The following is a 19,134-nucleotide window of genomic DNA, read 5'->3' as shown; positions in this document are numbered from 1 at the left end:
ATATCCCCTTAACCATAAGAACTAAAACTCAAGCAAGACAGCTGTTTCCATATTCTTGTCTGGGAACCAGGTTCCCAGCAAATGTTTCACATGCACGTACAGCGACTTTAAGCTCTTGATCATTATCTACAGCAATTAGGATGCTCTGACATCTGGTGTCTCCTTGATGAGATCTTTCATGAAAGTGCTAAGTGTTAAGAAACAAAATGGTGAGGATGAGCAGAGTCTCTGATAGAACAAAGGGCCCTTCTTTAGATCAGACAACTGTTTAGGAGCAAGACAGATATTTTCCACCATGGATGATGAAGAGAAGCACTGTAGAATCACGAACTGAATTCTAGAGACCAGCCTGCCTTCTCTTCTGCGGCTACAGAATAATAACAGAAGCCCAAAGGGTTATTTGATGACTTGCCTTGTTTCCAGGTTAGAAATCCCTGAGTGATTTAATGAGATCTCAATTTGACGAAATTATTTGATCATCTCCTTCATACTGGTTGCAATGGAGCTTGTTCCAAGTGTTATCACCAAGATAGACATTTCAACATTAATTCTTTACCACCCGAAGTCCAAAGTCGCTAACAATGGCTCCAAGTAACCTATTCTGAGACTTTCAGACAGTTAAGTACTTTGATTATCCCCAATCCCCATTCTCTTTATGTTCTTCTATAATTTACCTTCTTCTCCCTCTGTCTGTCTCTTCATTTTTGCAATATCTGTTTTCATAAAGCCAAATAATGTACCACAAATTCTTTATAATGTGAAAATGCTAATGTACCATTGAATAATACACACACCTCCCTTAGTTTTGTTGCTTCATAGTTTCTACTGAGGCTATAAGTCTCCTTGGTAGTTGGAGTGCCGTGGTAAGATTACCCATCAAGCAAGAATGCCACAAAGCCTGCTCTCACATCTCATGGCATAAATTAAGGAAAATTAAGTTGAGATACTAATAACATCTACAATATATGAAATCACAACTAAACATTTCTGCTGTTTGGAATCCTTAATTACAAAAGCATCATTTATGTGCATCTCACCCAAAGAAATTAAAATGATCATCACATCTGAAATATTTTTTTTCTGATGAGGCTTTTTTATTACTTCATTTTAAAAAAGGTTTTGAATGAGTATTCCAGAAAAGTTCTTGGGTTCTCATTCCAGTTGCTTCCTAAACTCCCAAGAGATTTGTGTCTTGCAGTTGTTGGCTTTGTCTGTGACCTTTAGGAGCTAAGGCAGGTGTGGGGTAAGGTGTGTAGCTTCACTAGGAAGGGGTCTTGAGCCAAAACTAATTTGGAGGTAACTAAGCCAGAAAACACCACAGTGGTTGAACTCATCCAGAGTCCGGGGACTTGCCTGAACATCCCCGCCATCTATGAGGTGGTTGTGCTGCCAACATGCGCTGCCACCTCACCTGTGCAACCATCCTTCTTTCCACTCACCTTCCCATTGACTACCTGCAATGTTGATGAAATCATTGCCTTTTGTGTGGCTGCATCACACTCCTACCACCCATCTTTCTGATGCATGCACAGGATCAAACTTTTCAGGCCCAGGTCCTCTGCGGTGCTGCCAGGGAACTTGGCGCTGAAGGGTCTCCCAGGCAACCAGACCAGTCTAGGAGCTCTTGGGCTGGGCCTCTTCTGTCCGAGATGAGTGGGAGAGAGTGATGACTCACTTGTTTTCTATACTTTTTATTCTGACTGGAACCTTCTTAAACTAATAGATCATTATCAAAGCATATTTGAATGTATTATATTCTCAAAAGTTAAAAAAAATCTAAGTCCATGTCTACATAAAGGAAAACAGCTTTAAGAAACAAACTTTTGTGTAACGTTGCAGGTGGTATTTTTCAAAGACTGAAACTGTACACCTGCCTATAAGGAATGTCCTCTGCTAACAATTCCTGTGTACCAGGAAAATTCTGTCTGTTCTCGTTTACTGCATTTGTATGTACCTCTTGGAACCACCCAAGTTGATGGGGAACCCCTTTAGCAATGGTGATGGGGACTCCCTCAGCGGCTTGGCAATTCCTCCATCCTTGCTGGCTTTCAGTCTGCATTGTCATACCTCACCGAGGGCTCCTGTGACATTTCTCATCGATTTCAAGCTTTTGGCTCTGCTTTCTGCTTAGTAACCTTGGACTTGAATCAGTTGGCCTTACTGTGTGTGTGTGTGTGTGTAGATGATGGTAATGGGGCTTATTTGCTTTGTGAACTGTAATCCTGTGTAAGAAATGACCCATCTACACCTTTATCCAGCCTTTGCCAAACTTAACCTGTTACTCAGTTCCCTGACAGGAGGAGAAGGCTGTCATAGGAAAGGGAAATGCCTCAACATTTGATTGAAAATGAATCAACACTTCTCATATATCTTTCTCAATTGCCTAGAAATTTTTTAAGAACTATGGTTGATGATATATCAAATGCAGATATACAAAGCAGAAAACAGCTTTGCGCTCTGTAGGCTTTGCTAAGCCAACATTCACTTACTCATATGCTAATTGACCCACTCATTCCCTGGAAAACATCTCAAACACGTTTGAGGTGCTGTGCTCGCTGTCCTGTGATTATGCCTCTTGCACTGCACTTACTGCGTTAAGCAAAGCAATTTGTGCAATGGTCACCCACCTCAGCTAGTCTCTGAACTCTTCCAGTGTTGGGAAAGATGCATTATATGGATTTCCTGAATCAGTAATCTGATATCTAGTGTTATTCTCAAGGTTCCATTAATATCACAGGTAATTAATTACCACAATCTATAGAACCTCCACTTTTATCAAAGAAAATTTTCTGACAACCACACTTGTCCTTCATTGAAAGAATATACAATATTCCCTGTAGTGTTTCCGCCAAAGCATTCAATCCAGATTACATTTGCTCTAAAACGCAGAAATGCAGCTGGGGCTTCTCAACTAACTTTATGTAACACCCTGTTGATCTTTTGTCCACCTTCATCACATCCTATCTCAGATAAACTCTATGTCCTATCTTCCCTGTTTTTGATACCTACCATTCTCCCAGCTACTCTGAAGCAAAGATTCAAACTCCTGTCTACTCTTTTCTCTCCACTGCTTGCTGTTGAGTCAGTCCTATCCAAACAGTGGGGTTTCTTCCACATTGTTTCCTATGTTTATATCTTTTCTTTCCGTTGTTACCTCTAGCTCATTGATTCACTCACTAGTTCACTCATACTCCCTTGCTTATTTGAAAACCTTCACAGAGTGCTTAGTGTGTGCTTTACAGAGCAATCTTGCCACTGATATTTAAAGATTATTAAGATACAGTTTTTATTCTTTAGGAGTTAAGAGACTAGCCAGAGTGAAGAAATGTCCATCAACAGGTGACTGGATAAAGGATCTGTGAGGTATATATATATATCACATTCCATATAAAATGGAATACTACCCAGCCATAAAAAAGAATAAAATAATGCCATTTGTAGAAACATGGATGGACCCAGAGGTTGTCATACTAAGTGAAGTAAGCCAGAAACTGAAAGACAAATACCATATGATATCACTTATATGTGGAATCTCTAAAAAAAGGGACACAAATGAACTTATTTACATAACAGAAATAGACTCACAGACATAGAAAACAAACTTACAGTTACCAGGGTGGGGAAGAGGGTGGGATGGGATAAATTGGGAGTTCAGGATTTGTAGATAGTAACTACTATATATAAAATAGATGAACAAGGTCCTACTGTATAGCACAGGAAACTATATTCAATACCTTGTAATAGCCTATGACAAAAAAGAATATGAAAAGGAATATATATTTATATGTATAAATGAATCACTATGCTGTGCACTGGAAATTAATACAACATTGTAAATCAACTATACTTTGATTTTTAAAAAATTCTGTAATCAATCTACTAAAAAAAACAATATATAAAGAGCTATACTCAGAATTCAATGGGAAATAGAGACAGGACTACTAAGAGAGTTGTAGAAATTTAAATTAACCTCCCCTACTTTAAGAAGTGCTCACAGTGTTTGCATAATTAAGTACAAACTCATCATCCAGGCTCTTAGATACTTCTACAATATGGTGTCAATCTAACTGTTCAACTCCTGTTTCTCCTGGGTGTGTGGTACCCTATGCTCTGGCCAAATTTTCCCTCTCTGATCCCTGAAAATAACTTCAAGTATTCTGCTCTCTTCCTTTTCCGTGGAACCTCTTTTTCTGCATCTTCCTCTGTAAAAATGCCACCATACATCAGTGCCCACTTGAAATGTTACCTCCTGTCTTTCCTGCTTTCCTGACATGATCCCTCCCTCCTTTCAATTCACAGAGCATTTTTTTTTGCACATTTCTTATGTCATTATGTCACCCCCATGTTCTAATCATGTACTTACTAGATCGCAGGTCTTTCAGGCTGACTGTGAATTACTTATCTTTGTTGATTAGATGCTCAAAAAACTTTTAAAGTGAGTTAAGCATGTTCATAAGAAAGAGCTATAATGTGAAAAGAAGGCTGAAGAGAGAGTCAGAGTGCTAGAGTCAATTTTTTCACCAACTTGTGGCAAAGACTCCCCCTCTTCAGCCCCGCCAAATTACCTAACCTCACAGTCTCTACATAATCACCAACAAAAGCTGAATATTAATACCTGCTTCATTTGTCTTTTAGGATGAAATTTGAAATATGGATATGAGAATACTTGAAAAATGTTGAGAGTCACAGAATCTGTGGATGGCAGCACAAAAGAAGTAAATAAGGATTTCTAGGGAAAACTTTAAAATACATCTAGTAAAAAAATAGTTATTTACTAGTTTTTAGCTAAATCTGTGAATCAAACCCTTTGAACATCCAGGAGCTGTCATACAGATCCTAAAAGATTTTTGCAAATAAATCTTGACCTAAGAACATCTGTAACCAGTTCTTGATTTCTACTTAGCTGTAGATATCAGATTCTTTCTCAAAGCCCAGGTCACATCTTATTTTAGTGACATAACATAAATTGTACTGTGTTCTGGAGTAGTGTCCCTTTCAAGTGGGAATGTTTTATCGTTAACAGACTTCTAAGTCTTCCAGGGTTTGTTATCAGCATTGTTATAACCGATTTCCAGACTTCTTTACCGCTTGTTTCTTTTATAATATATATATATATAAGTTCAGGGGTTTTGTCTGTTAGTTTTGAGTTATCTTTTCCTCAAAAAATCAAGAATTTCCAAAACACCTGCAAGAAACCTTCCTTTTCATGCCACCTAACCATGATTGCTTTGAGATAGTTAAGATGAAAACACTAATAGAGTAATTAAGGAGCGAGGCAGTGGTGTGTGTCAAGTAACCACCGTGGCAGAGGCTTCATGCCAGGCGATTTACATTACATAATCGCTTATAATTCTCACAACTACGCCACCAAGTGGGTGTTATTATCCATTTGATAGATGAGAAATCTGAGACTCAGGGATTAAGAGGCTCTCCCCAGGGTAAGTCTTGATTCAAATTCTGGTTTGTCCTTTGATGATTCCGAAACCAGGATTCTTGTTTTCTATGGTGCAGTGCCTCCCAGATTCTCTTCAATTCCAGAGATATTTCTTGAAGGGCTGTCTGGACTTCAGCCTACAGTAAGTTTGCTGATGTTAACAATGAGATTTTCTGCTTTTATATCCTCCAAAATCCCTAGGATAGCCTTCCTGGAGACTCAGTGAGTTAAATGTTGAATAAAGTGTGTCAAGGAAAAGTCTTTCTTCTTTATAAACTGTGCCTATGTTGCATTAAGCATTTTGTTAGCACTGCTGTTTTCCTTCATCAGTCCTATAGACTAATGGATCATCCCTAAGTTTTTCTACAATGAGGTATAACCAGTTAACTTACCCATCAGTTCCTTGGCCTTGTAATCACACATTGATAGTTGCCTGAGGCCATCAAAGATGTGCTCACATTCATTTGATCTTAAGAAGAATATCTTGAAACATCTCATAGGTGTCTATTCCTTTGGTGCAGGATGTCACTAGTGGCAAGATTGACATTCGGGGCTGGGTAACTGTTTGTTAGTGGAGGCTGTCCTGGCAGGATGTTCAGCAGCATCCATGGCCTATACCCACTAGATAGATGCCAGTAGCACCCTCCCTGGTGTGACAACCAAGAGTGTCCCCAGACATAGTCAGATGTTGGCTGGGAAGCAAAATTGCCCCCTCCCCAGTTGCAGAACCACTGCTTTATTACAAACATGTAGTAATGGAGAGGGGGGGGGGGAAACAACCCAAAACAAGGACTTCTATCTTTACAACAAAACCTAGACTTCCTATTCAAAGGTAACTTTTAAAGAAGCTGAGCATGTCAATGCTTAGAAATGGATTTCATTTGCTTAAATGTGGAGCATGAAATAAGATCAATAGCCACATTCCCTTAACTTTGTACGTTACTCACTGGATTGCAAATTGGGTAAATTTTTATCCACCTTAAGAATTTATATTTGAATCACCTCTACTGCAATAAAGATGACAATCTGGGATTTTCTGGTTCTGCTTTTCCCCCTAAATTGTGTATTTCTATCATATTGGTGAGAATTGAGAATTCAGTTATTACTGACATACCCAGGGATGCGTAGGTCAAATTGACTGTGATTTGCCTCTTTCTGAGTTACTTTGACTTTTTTCACTCGTTATCCCATCTGATTTTTCAGTTTGAAGCCATTTTCTACTTGACGTGTAAAATGTATTTTACCAAACAGAAAGGTTAATTACCCAAAGGGGTAAAACCTTACCCAAGATGAAATCTGGAAAGCAAAACAATTAGGTATCTATGTTTTCACTAAGCTGTCAAGTAATTCTATTATCTGCCACAATTTTGGCAAATCCTTGGTTTTCTGCTGAAGTCTGCTTTTTGACTGTAAGATGGGTCATGAATGTGGTTTTGGAATATTAATCCTATGATTTTCACTGTAGTTCTCAATATATACATGTTCTCATAATAGGACTGTCTGAATAATTAGGGGATTATCCAATTATACTGCATTTCTTGTTCTTCAAGCATTCAACATACTTTGAATATAAATAACATATCTTTAGGTAATATTTTAAAATTTGAGCAGCATTATCTTATTTAGTCTTTATAAGGAGTCCTGTGAGATAGATATTTTTATTGTCATGTCACAGAGTAAAGATAAAAGAGGCTTAGTCAGTTTAAATGATGGACCATTTAAATATATGTAAATGTGCATATATCTAATTAATATTGGCCACCTGAAGTGTGCCAGATAGAAGTCTAGTCCAATGATGTTCAATAGAAATAGAATGTAAGCCATAGGTAATTTAAATTTTTCTAGTTGTCACATTAAAAAAAAAAAAGGTAAAACTAATTAAAATAATATTTTATTGAACGTTATAGGTTGAAAATACTACCATCTTAACAAGTAATCAATATAAAAGTTATTCAAGAGATGTATTTCATTCTTTTCTTTCTACCAAGTCTTTTTTTTTTTTTAATGGAATTACTGGGGACTTAACCCAGGACCTTCTTCATGCTAAGTATGTGCTGTACCACTGAGCTATACCCTCCTCTCTCTACAAAGTCTTTGAAATCAAACATTAGAGTGCATCCCAATTCAGAAGAGCAACTATTCAAGGGCTCAAAGAGCTGTGTGTGTCTTGTGGTTATAGTTTTGGGCGGTGCCTCTCCAGGCTTCAGGGATGTGGAGGCACCCAAGCCAAGCCAAGCCCCCTGGCGACATGAAGCTTGCCCTCTCGTGCAAGAGTTGGATAGTAAACAGTAACGAGTAAATGACGGAAGTAAGCCTATGTCTTCTGACTCAAGACCATCAACATTCTGGGGGAAGATCCTGGGTGTACTGTGCAGGTTTTCAGGCTGAGCATCAGAGCTGAGGTGTCCAGTGAAAGCCATGTGCTGAGAAGTGGTAGTGAGGAGAGCACAAGTGGGTCTCCAGGACTGGGCGCCTTCGGGTTTGGTGAGGAGGTTGATCAAGTCTGAGACTGCAGGGAGGAGACAGGTGGAAACAGGAATGGATTTCAAGAGGACAACATGCTGCTGGGGGCTACAGAGGGTGGGATAACCTGAGCTGAAGCCTGGAGTGTCAGGGCCAGAGAAGAGTGAGCCACCATGGAAAGACACTTTCTCAGAGAGCCTGGCAGGCAGCTGTGGGCTCCACTGATCCCTGCTGTCTGTCTGGCAAACCACCAACTCTCAGTGGACGACCTGTTGTTTATGATCTCAACTAAGTGCTTGCAAAGAAGAAAAATGTTGCTAAGGATGAGCCTTTGTTTTTTCTTTCAAAGCTTTTAAAAAGGCTTTTTCACTCTATTTGAAGGTTAAGATGCTGAAAAGTCACCACTAACTGTGAACAGATAAAGAATGGGTAGGTCTTTTAGTTTATACTTTTTAAGATGCCCGGCCTTTCTGTATTATTTCTTTCTTGCAGCATTTAGTTTCTCAGTTTTCTTCCTGTCACTTGAAAGAGCCCCACTTGACTGGTGCCTCCTTTTGCTCTGATCACACGCTTGTGCTGACCTCAGCATGTTTGGCTCCTTAATTGCCACACACACTTACCCACTCCCTGAAACACCCACTCCTCTGGCCTCGTTACCCCTGCCTTGTCAGGGAGGGGGAAGAGACCACAGCACCCTCACCACCAGCTGGGAGGGCTGGGTCTCAGCAAACTGTCGAGAAGTTGTGCTGCAAGTTCTCCTGGTTCTACTTCTTTCCTCCTTAGTCAGTTTGTTCTTCTCCACACCTTCCATGGCCTTTATTCGATGGGGGTCTGCCCCCTTCAACTGAACACCTTAACATTGGCAGAGTCACATACTTGTCTAGTTCCTGGCAAAGCCTGGGCTGAGAGAACACGAAAGCACATGGATGGTGAGGCCAGTCTGATGCAAACCAAGGCACTTTGAATAAAAGACTAGGACGGAATGTGAGATGAGAGCAAGAAGAGGTCCTCTTCTCTCCCCATCAGTCTCAGTGCGTTCGAGACCCACTTTGAACTCACTCTGAAATGGTCGTACTAGAATGTCCTAAGAAGTGCATTTTCACAAGGGCAGCCTCCCTCTCAGGCACATCTGGGTCCAGTTAGGTGTGGGACTACTTCCAAGTCTCAGGAAGCTGCCAGTGTTCCTGAAGGGTCTTCATGCTGGTCATCCAACTTCCTTGCGATGCTTAGCTACCAGCTTGCAGTATTTTCAAGGTTGCAAGTGGACAACATGCTGCTGGGGGCTACAGAGGTGGGATAACCTGAGCTGAAGCCTGGGGTGTCAGGGCCAGAGAAGAGTGAGCCACCATGGAAGGACACTTTCTCAGAGAGCCTGGCAGACAGCAGTGTCAGTGCATGAGGCAGATTTCTGGCAATGAAAACAGAGCTTCCTTTATAAATGCTTTACTACTGATCATTTCCTTGGTAGAGTGGATCTTTGGGTTATGTACGTGTGCTGGAAGGGTCTGTCTGCGCTAGCGGGTGACCTGGTTTTCACTGCCATGGACTCATTTTCGTTTTGTTTCCATATGGAGTACTTGTTTGCAGAAGTTTACCAAATAAAAAGAATCCTCTTGCATTTATTAATGAATTTTTAAAATTACAACACAATGGATGCTCCCTATCCAAATTCAAGTCATGTAAGAGTTTAGAATAGAAAGTGAAAGACCGTCTAAATCTGTCCCCATCTTGCTCCACGTCGTGGAAATTGCTGCTGTTACCGGTTCAGATGACCTCTCTCCATTTCCTTTTCTATTGAAGCACTTTTGCACTTTTCTATTAATGCACTAAATCCGTAAAGAATATGTATATCTCTCTCCACATACATACGTATCTCTGTCCATATCTTCTTAGCTGAGGTGAAGGCATAAGGCACAAAGTAACCATGTAGTAAGTGCTGTTCTGTGACCTGCTTGTATTATTCTGTATTTTTCTATACTTTATTCTATAACGTATCTTTTTATAGTTACTTAGTATTCTGTCACATGAATAAGTTGTAGTTTACTTTGTTATTCCTGTATCAGTCAGCACCCCCCACTCCTTTTGATACCATAAGTATAATACTGTAACAAGCATAAACATCATGGCATGCATACCTTTATGACATTAAGTAACCATTATGTTTTTTGAAACTCTTTTATTAACCCAAGACACATGCAGCTCCCAATCAGTCTTTCTGATCAGGATGAGATCATCAGTGTTATTTGCATCGAGCTGAAGTAATTTCGGCCAAAAGCTTAGGAATGTGATTATTTAATTAGCCTGCTCTGCCTTATCTAGTAGACATAGCTGATACCTGTCAGACTCTTCAAAATGCTGAAAATCGTCTTCAGACCTTCCCCTGACCCCATGTCACCCCACTACATTACTACCTTCAAGAACATAAAAGACCCGACCCTGTTAGTGAGTATGTTCTCCACACTTGTGTAACTCACAGGGAAATAAAAAATTCAATGAAAAGCATAAGCAATTTGACTGACTATCTTAATAGAAGTGTCTAATTTGCCTGACTGAGTTGGTTTATTCGATAAGCTTAATCAGCTTTTTCTTTGGTACTTTGTAAATACTGACTACATGGACTTAACCACCTATACCAAACTTACCACTGATTTTATAATTTTCAGTCATAAGTTTCATGATAACCCAGTCATTTTTATCCTTTGGAACTTCTCTAGAAGTGCTCTGTAAATTAGTTTTTATTAGAAACTTAATAATTCTGACATCGTGGAGATAACACTGTAATTTGAATCCTACTGACAGACCTGGGTTTGAAACTCTGTTTACACCACAATTAGTTGTATGGTCTTGTGAAAGTCTCTTGATATCTTTGACTCTCGGATTCCCCACATGTGAAACAATGGGTAGGAATGATATGTATTTTAACCACAAGAGTTGTGAGGATTAAATCAAATGATGTCTTTAAAAATACCTAGTTTACTGCTTGACATATTAGAGGCTTGTTGTTAATAATTGAACTATTATTATTAGCTGATAAATGGATCATGTGTTTATATATTTAGAAAAGATAAGACTTAAATCAGAAGATGCCTCATTTGGCATAATAAGAAGTCTTGCTATGAGAATTTAAAACTGTCTTTACAGCGTCCCTGAGAGGATAAACTGGTGAGTATAATAGTCATTTATCCATGGACACTGTGAGATTAAACAAGCTCCCATGGTAATGCGGAGTGTCAGATGTGGAATTAGAACTGCTATTCCATGCAGTCTGGGGAAGCCATTGTGAAAAACAGTATGGAGACTCCTCAAAAGACTAGAAATAGACCTACCATATGATCCAGCAATCCCACTCCTGGGCATATATCTGGAGGGAACCCTAATTCAAAAAGACACCTGCACCCTGATGTTCATAGCAGCACTATTTACAACAGTCAAAACATGGAAACAACCTAAATATCCATCAACAGAAGACTGGATAAAGAATTTGTGGTATATTTCTACACAGGAACACTACTCAGCCATAAAAAAATGACAACATAATGCCATTTGCAGCAACATGGATGTCCCTCGAGAATGACATTCTAAGTGAAGTAAGCCAGAAAGAGGAAGAAAAATACCACAAGATATCACTTATATGTGGAATCTAAAAAAAAAAAAAAGATAAATGAACTTATATGTAAAACAGAAACAGACTCACAGACATAGAATACAGACTTGTGGTTGCCAGAGGGGAGAGGGGTGGGAAGGGATAAACTGGGAGTTTGAGATTTGCAGATATGGACTGGTATATATAAAATAGATAAACAAATTTATACTGTAGAGCATGGGGAAATATATTCAATATCTTGCAGTAGATCGTGGTGAAAAAGTGTATGAAAGTGAATGTATGTATGTTCATGTGTGACTGAGGAATTGTGCTGTACACCAAAAATTGACACAACATTGTAAACTGACTATACCTCAATTTAAAAAAAAAAGAAAAAAAAAAGAAATCTCTTGGGATTTGGACCATTTAAAAAAAAAGAACTGTCATTCTAGGAGCTGACATCAGTACTTGGGGGTTAGGCACACCACTTCTTTAAAGGACAGTGTCCTTTTGGAATCCCATTTAAAATATTGAAATTGGAAAATGAGATTGGTGTCCATGAGATGGTTGGAGGCAATCACTATATAGAGACAGCATACTTAGTGAACATGGCTTGGCCTACAGCGCATCTAAATCTTTGAAGTCCCTAGCTGTGCCTTCACTAGGGGCTAATGTGTTTTGGAATTCTTTTAGGAAGAGTATGATTTTTCTTCTTCAGGTGTAATCTCTTTAATCTGCATTTTTGATCTTTCACATTGAATCTTCCAAACATTTCTTAAATGATTCAGATCAGATAACAAACTTTCACTTCTAAAAAATAGATTTTAAATTAAATTTGTGAGCCAGCAATGGTCAAGAAACTATCTACATGTGTACACACACACACACACACGCACACACACAAGCATTTGCCTGTTCGTCAAGCCTTAGGTCTAGTCCAATGTTGTACGAATAACAGGTGTTAAGGCATATCTATTAAGAATTAGGCTTGCAGAGGGGCAGTACCTTGACCAAGGCTTTAAACTTGCAAACATCTGGAACTCAGTTTCTCTGAGGGGTGGTGCGATTTGGCCCTCTGGGTTCTGAGGTTTGGAATAAGTGTGGGGTGCGTGTATATGAGGGAGGAACAGCTCAAACTCTGTGGATCAATTTAGGGCAGACAAACAATTGTAGACACATTATTTTTTGCAAATTTTTTTTCTTTCTCATGTTGGATTCTGAATCACATGTCATTAGCTAACAGTTTTTATCAACCTCAGACTGTTCCATGTTAGAAATCCATAAGTATAAGACCTTAATGAGGTGTTTTTCTAAACTGCTTTTCAAGACTTTATTAAGCAGTGCTCAAGAGGACCATTCCTGTGTAATCTGTGTTGTTTTCTAGGGACCCAAGAATGAGGATGGTTCAAGGAAACAGAGGACAGCCCCCCGATAAAAATGGAATGTCATGTTAACTAGTACTCTACCATTTGGCTTGGCTGCATATGGGGGTACTTTTAGGACCAGAACAAATATGTCACCCTTCCTTGTGGGGTACATTGTATCTTAAGAAAAGTCCATAATTATTACTTTAAACTTAAGACAGGAAATGTTTCCCAAACTAGTCAGTAAACAAAACACTATAATCCAACTGTTGTTGTATTTGAATAGTTTAAAAAAATGTTGGTCATATACTACATAACGTTTTAGGGAGCTGGGCACCACCCAAAGGCAGAACAGATTAATTTCATGGTTTCTAGATGCATTTGCACAAATTAAAATGTAAGTCCTCATTTTGTTTTTCTGAACCTCTTTATTCAGTTAGTTCTATGTGTAGAGTGGGATAGAGAGCAGTTTTCAGAAACATTCAAGCTGAATTCTTTTATGTTGTGTATGTCAATGTCACAGGACTGATGCTTGACTTATAAATTAACCATGCTGTGTCAGTTTGCCCCAGTCACAAGTCCAGTACATGTAGATCTGCAAAATAATAAGAAAACTTTCCATAGAATTCTTCTTTATATTGAAGAGTGAACATAAGCTTCTCATAGACAGTGGGAGTTTTCTCATCTAAACATCGAAGAAGTAATTCTTTAATTTTTTAAAAAGGAAAGCCAATTCTTGGTTAGAATATTTCAGTTGTATATTTTAACAAACTTTAAAGAAGTTATTGCTCTCGCAAAGCTTTCCAACAGTTAAATAATGGACACAAGAAATCAACCCCAGTGGTCTCAACTTACAGTGAAGAAATCAAAGCTTGGGAGTCTAGGTGAAAACTAACTTAGTCATCAGTAAGACCCAGCTCTCCTGACTCTGACTAGTTATCATCTTATTGTCCTTGCAGTCTCCTCTATTAGTGACATTTAAGAGCTGGAGATGTGTGTTCTTTGGTGATTCTTAAGGGGCAACAAATAATGAACTATGTTTTATTAAGATATTTTCCCTGTTTCACTTTATGTATGTATCTCCCTTTTGGCTCACATATGCATTGAAATATTCTTTAAAAAGTAGAATCACTTTATGAAACCAGACTTTCACTCACTGGATAAAAATTAATTGTGCACCCAGTTTGTGTTTGGATCCATGGTAGGCATTACCAAGAGAAGGAAAAATGAGTCAGTCTCTTATATGGAACTCCAAATATTCAGAAAAGAATAATTGATGTCTATATACAAAGTACTTTCACAAACATGATCTCTTTTGAATCTGCCAGTGTTGTAGAAAATTCTTTATGGTTATGGAACAGTCTGTGATGATACTATTATTATTTTTAAAAATTCAAGTATATTTGATCTACAATATTATATTAGTTTCAGGTATATGTCATAGTGATTCAATATTTTTACAGATTATGCTCCATTTAAAGTTACTACAAAATAATGGCTGTATTTCCCCATGCTGTTCAATATATCCTTGTTGCTTATCTATTTTATACATAATATGACTCTCAATCCCATAACTTCTGTCTTTTCCCTCCCACCTCCCCTCTTCCTAAACGTAACCACTAGTTTGTTTTCTATATGTGAGCATGTTATTTAACAGTCATGTCACCCCCTGTTGGGAGAGAGAGTAGAAATTGTTAGAGAGCCTGATTGATGAATAAATCATTCATTCATTCGGTCATTCATTCACTAGTCAACAAATACATTTGAGTGCTATGTTCCAGATACTATGCTAGGAACAGGGAAAGCAACTGTTATCGAATAGATACTATACTGCTCTCAGGAAATCCAGGCTGGTGGGAAAATAAATAGTTCCACAAATAAGTATGCAATTATAAAATATAATAAACACTATGAAGGAAAACAATGGAGCGCCATGCGAGAGTATTACAAGGAGACTTGATTGAGACTGGGGAATTAGAAGAGGCTCCTGCAAGAAGTAAACTTTCAATTGAGACCTGAAGGAAGCGCAGTGCTTAGGCAAGGAGTGGTGGAGGGACCGCCTGTGAAGTGAAAGAGGAGAGCTGGCTTCGGACACTGGCAAACATCATCTGGTCAGAGCCTGTGGGTGTGGGAGACGGGGCCGTGCTAAGGCCGGGAGGTGGTTACGTGGTCTCGTGGGGAGGTTCCCAGGCTGTGCAGCCACACGACCCTCCCTCACTGGTGGGCTGAGGCATCTGTCACAGGAAGAGGACCTGAAGAGTTAGGATGTAGGCGTGCTGGAGTTGGTTACTGTTGGTTTCTTCTCTCATCCTTTTGATACCATTGTCTACCTGTTGCCCTGGACGCCCTCCAAGTCTGCAGCTGGCCCTTACAGATCTTGCTCCTGCCAGTTACCTGTTTCTGCCATTACTTGCGTCATATCTAGTTATACCTGATACACGACAGTTCTGAAGTTAGGGCTTGTGCTAAGTCAGGACCCTGGAAGCAACAGTGGGCTTCTGCTCTAAGATAAGAGTAAGTGGTGATTTCCTTCTTATTTTAACAAGGATGACTAGAGTAGTGCAAATCTCATCACTAAGAGTACAAAGGCAGGTAATAAACTGAGCCTTGTCATCTTTCCTCTCTGCCTCCCTCTCCTTTCCCTCCCCCCCTTTCCTCTCCTCCTCTCTCTTTCTCTTCCTTCCTTCCTTTAGAAAATATGCACAGAGAAGCTCTTAAAATGTAAATATTCTGCTTAATAATTTTAAAGCAAATATTCACACAATATTCACCCAGGATGCAAGACAGAATATTGCGGGCGCTCCAAAATCCCCAGCAGGCCCCTACCCTAACTAGTGTCCTCCTTCTCTGCTAGAGATAAACACTACCCTATTGTGGTGTCATTATGGGATTATGCAACCCCCATACCTCTCAAAGCATTTATTTCCTTGCTGTTCTTGATAGTTTTGCTACCTAATGATGCAGGCTTCAAGACTATAGTTTATAATTTTGCTTGGTTTGGAACTTTAAATAAACGGAATCACGCTGAAGGTATTCTGTTCAGCCTGGCTTATTTTGATTAATTGTATATCATTAAAAACTTCTATTGGAGACAATTTAAAATTTTTAAAAAATTACAAAGATAAAAAGGTGCAAAGGACTCTCATTTACCTTTCGCCTAGATGTAAACCCATTGTTTACATTTTGCCTCATTTGCTTTATTATTTATGTGTGCTCTCTCTCTTCAGATGTACATAACTTTTCTGAACCACTTGAGAATAAGTTATATATACATCATGGCACTTTGTCCATAAACACTTTAGTGTATATTCTCTAAAGGTAGGGCTATTCTCTTACATAACCATAGTACAGCGATCAATTTATAAATTTATATTGATACAATACAATCTGCAACACATAATGCAATTTTGTTAGTTGCCCTAATAACCCTTTATAGCAATTTTGCCCTCCCAGTGAAGGCTTCTCTCTAGCATAGGACCCAGCTCAGGGTCAATTGCTGCATTTAATTTTCATGCCTCTTTAGCTTCCTTTCATCCAAGATATTTCCTCACCCGTTATTTCTTTTTACTATAATAGTCACTTTTGTAATGCATACATTCCCCTACTCCCTTTTGAATAGAATGTTCCTCATATTGTGTTTGTCTGATTCAACTTTATTCCTTTAAATTTATCCATGCTGTATTTTTTGTAATTTTTTTCATTTTTGTTGCTAAATCGTAACATATGGATGCAAATGTTGCAGTTAATAATTATTTCACATGCATCCTTATAACTTTTATTAAAGAGAGAAGTTAAGTGAATAATTATGACATTGAATGATCTCTTCTCGAGAAAAGCCCAGCCAGTACATCTACAGAGTTGCACCCAATTTACCTGGTGGAAGATACCTGATGACAAAATGATGACCCAGAAGAAACACACCACCCTCTGAATAATCAGGATTGCAAACCCGTACCCACAAAACGATCGTAATCACAATTCCAAGGTTTCAGCTTTAAATATCTGTTCTGAAAAGAGGCAAAATTATCAGTCACTGAAGCCATTGAACTAGGATCAGGGGGTATTAGGATGTGCAGTTAATTGGAAAATGACTAGTGATGGATAAACCTCAGAAAAGCTAATATTCAAGGACGCTTATGTGAGACTTCTTAAAATACTTTTAATCAAATGGGCTCAAATCCTTTGGTTAAACCCTTTTCCTCAATTACTGGTTCTCTTTCTACTCAAACCCACCAGAATTCATGTGTTGTCTGCCTTGCCTCCATCAAGATATTCTTTCTCATGTCTAAGAGTGATCGCCTTTGTTGATACCTCACTTTGAAGTCAGTACAGGGTTGCAGTACATGACGACTTTTACGATAATAACCTTACATTTGAGCCAAAAGAATTCTGAGAACTAATCTGGTTCCAGGAAGTGGTTTTAACTTTCATTCTTCCATGTTCAAATTCTGTCTTTATCTGTAACTTGCTTTTAAAAAGATAGATGCTTGTACATTTAATATGTGTGTTTCCAACTTGTCTGTAACCCTGGCTTTCTTTGTAATTCTTTTCAGTTGATTCAGATATAGGGATCATAGACAATACTTCCTTCTTTCTACACTAGATGCATCTCCTTAAGAAATTCGTCACTGATGGTTGAAAACAAAGTCTGGCACTGTGCTAGGTAATTCTGGCCTGACCCTTCTAACAAAGACATTTACTCTATTGAGAGATAAATGGAAGCCTGAGAATTATTATAGCATTTTGGTCATAAGTAAAAATATAAAATATTTTATATTTAATGATATGTTAGAATTGTGATCACCATTAGAGATTCTAAATTTCTGGAAAGAAATAATAATACACTATCTTTTTGCAGTGGGGCAGAGGGAGAAATGAAAAAAAATATTATTTGAAGATAGCAGTCAGGCAGGCAAAGTGTTCCAATATCCACAGATGACTCACATTGAGAATAATAAGATGTAGGTTTGAACAATGTGGCTATACAAAGGTATTAGATTTCAAGAAAGTAAATTTTGGGGAATTAAGAAATCTGGTGAAAAAGGTGCAATAAGAGGAAGTATAAAATTCCTGAGCATGAAAGAATCTTTTAAGACACCATAATTAAAGCTCAAAGAACTGCAGGCCTTCTGAAAAAAAGAAAAAAATGTGAGACTTAACAAAAATAGTATGTGTATAACACACTGGAGAAAGCAAGGAGAGCTGTGGAAAGATCTGAGAGAGAGAAACACATCATTATGGAGCAACTGTCCTGTTTGCTAAATAGAAATGATAGGGGAGCTGGAGAGGGCTGCACAGAAGAGAAGCAAATACAAAGAATTCTTTGGAGTCTTTGCTAAAAAATATGGACAGAAACAATAAAAAGTGGTTATTTTTAGTCATTGGTGGTGGTTGGGAAAAAACCGATGGTAAAGCAATTTTTAATCCAGAATAAAAAAGGAATTAAAAAAAGAAAAAGACACGCTTCAGAGAATAAAAGCCTAAAATAGCTGAAATGATTGATTTTAAACAATCAGTTTAGCTCTTCAAAGGAGAAAGTACATGGACAACTGGAAACAATTAACTTGTAGTTTAATAAATAAATTATGAGCTTTCTAGATTTGGTTAGATGGATAATTCAAGTGCATAAGGCCGTGAAGCAGAGGATTTGGAGAAAAGTTCAGGAAGATTCCTTCAGTCCAGAGAAACAAATGTTTTGGGTCTAAAAGAGACCCAAGAGCAGGATCAGCATGGAGAAACTCATTTGAAAGGAAGCCGGAAATGGGGCATTGTCCCTTGTGATTGAAGAAAATAAATGGTGGTTCTTGGGAATATACAGATAAACAGGGAGGCATGTCAGTGGGATATCAGACCAGTTTCTTTCTTTGTGATGAGCTTAATCCCACTCAACACTTGTGTTCTCATCCTGGTTAGGTGCTACCCATCTCCAAGCTCTTTCTAATGCTGACCCTCAGAGATACAACCATCAGACGAACAGATGAGGAACCGGTGATAGAATCTTTGTGGGCTGGAAGGAATCATATTTTATTGAGTCCAACACTCATTTGCAGATGATGAAACAGACCTAGAAAAGAAGAGACCTACTGAAGATTAATCACTGGTGAATGTCAATGATGGAATTTTGTACATCATTTAACATCCACTTTTCCATTGACTCCCTCCCTCTCAATTCCTCAACAACTAGGAGGAAATCTCTCCTAGTAGATTGTCTGTCTGGGAGGAGATTGATTCCCATTCTCTGTGGCACTGCAGCCAAAGGAATACTGATGACCTAGGCTTGGCCAATTAGT

Source organism: Vicugna pacos, chromosome 5 (assembly GCF_048564905.1).
Source record: "Vicugna pacos chromosome 5, VicPac4, whole genome shotgun sequence".
Taxonomy (NCBI): domain Eukaryota; kingdom Metazoa; phylum Chordata; class Mammalia; order Artiodactyla; family Camelidae; genus Vicugna; species Vicugna pacos.
This window is presented reverse-complemented; position numbering follows the sequence as displayed.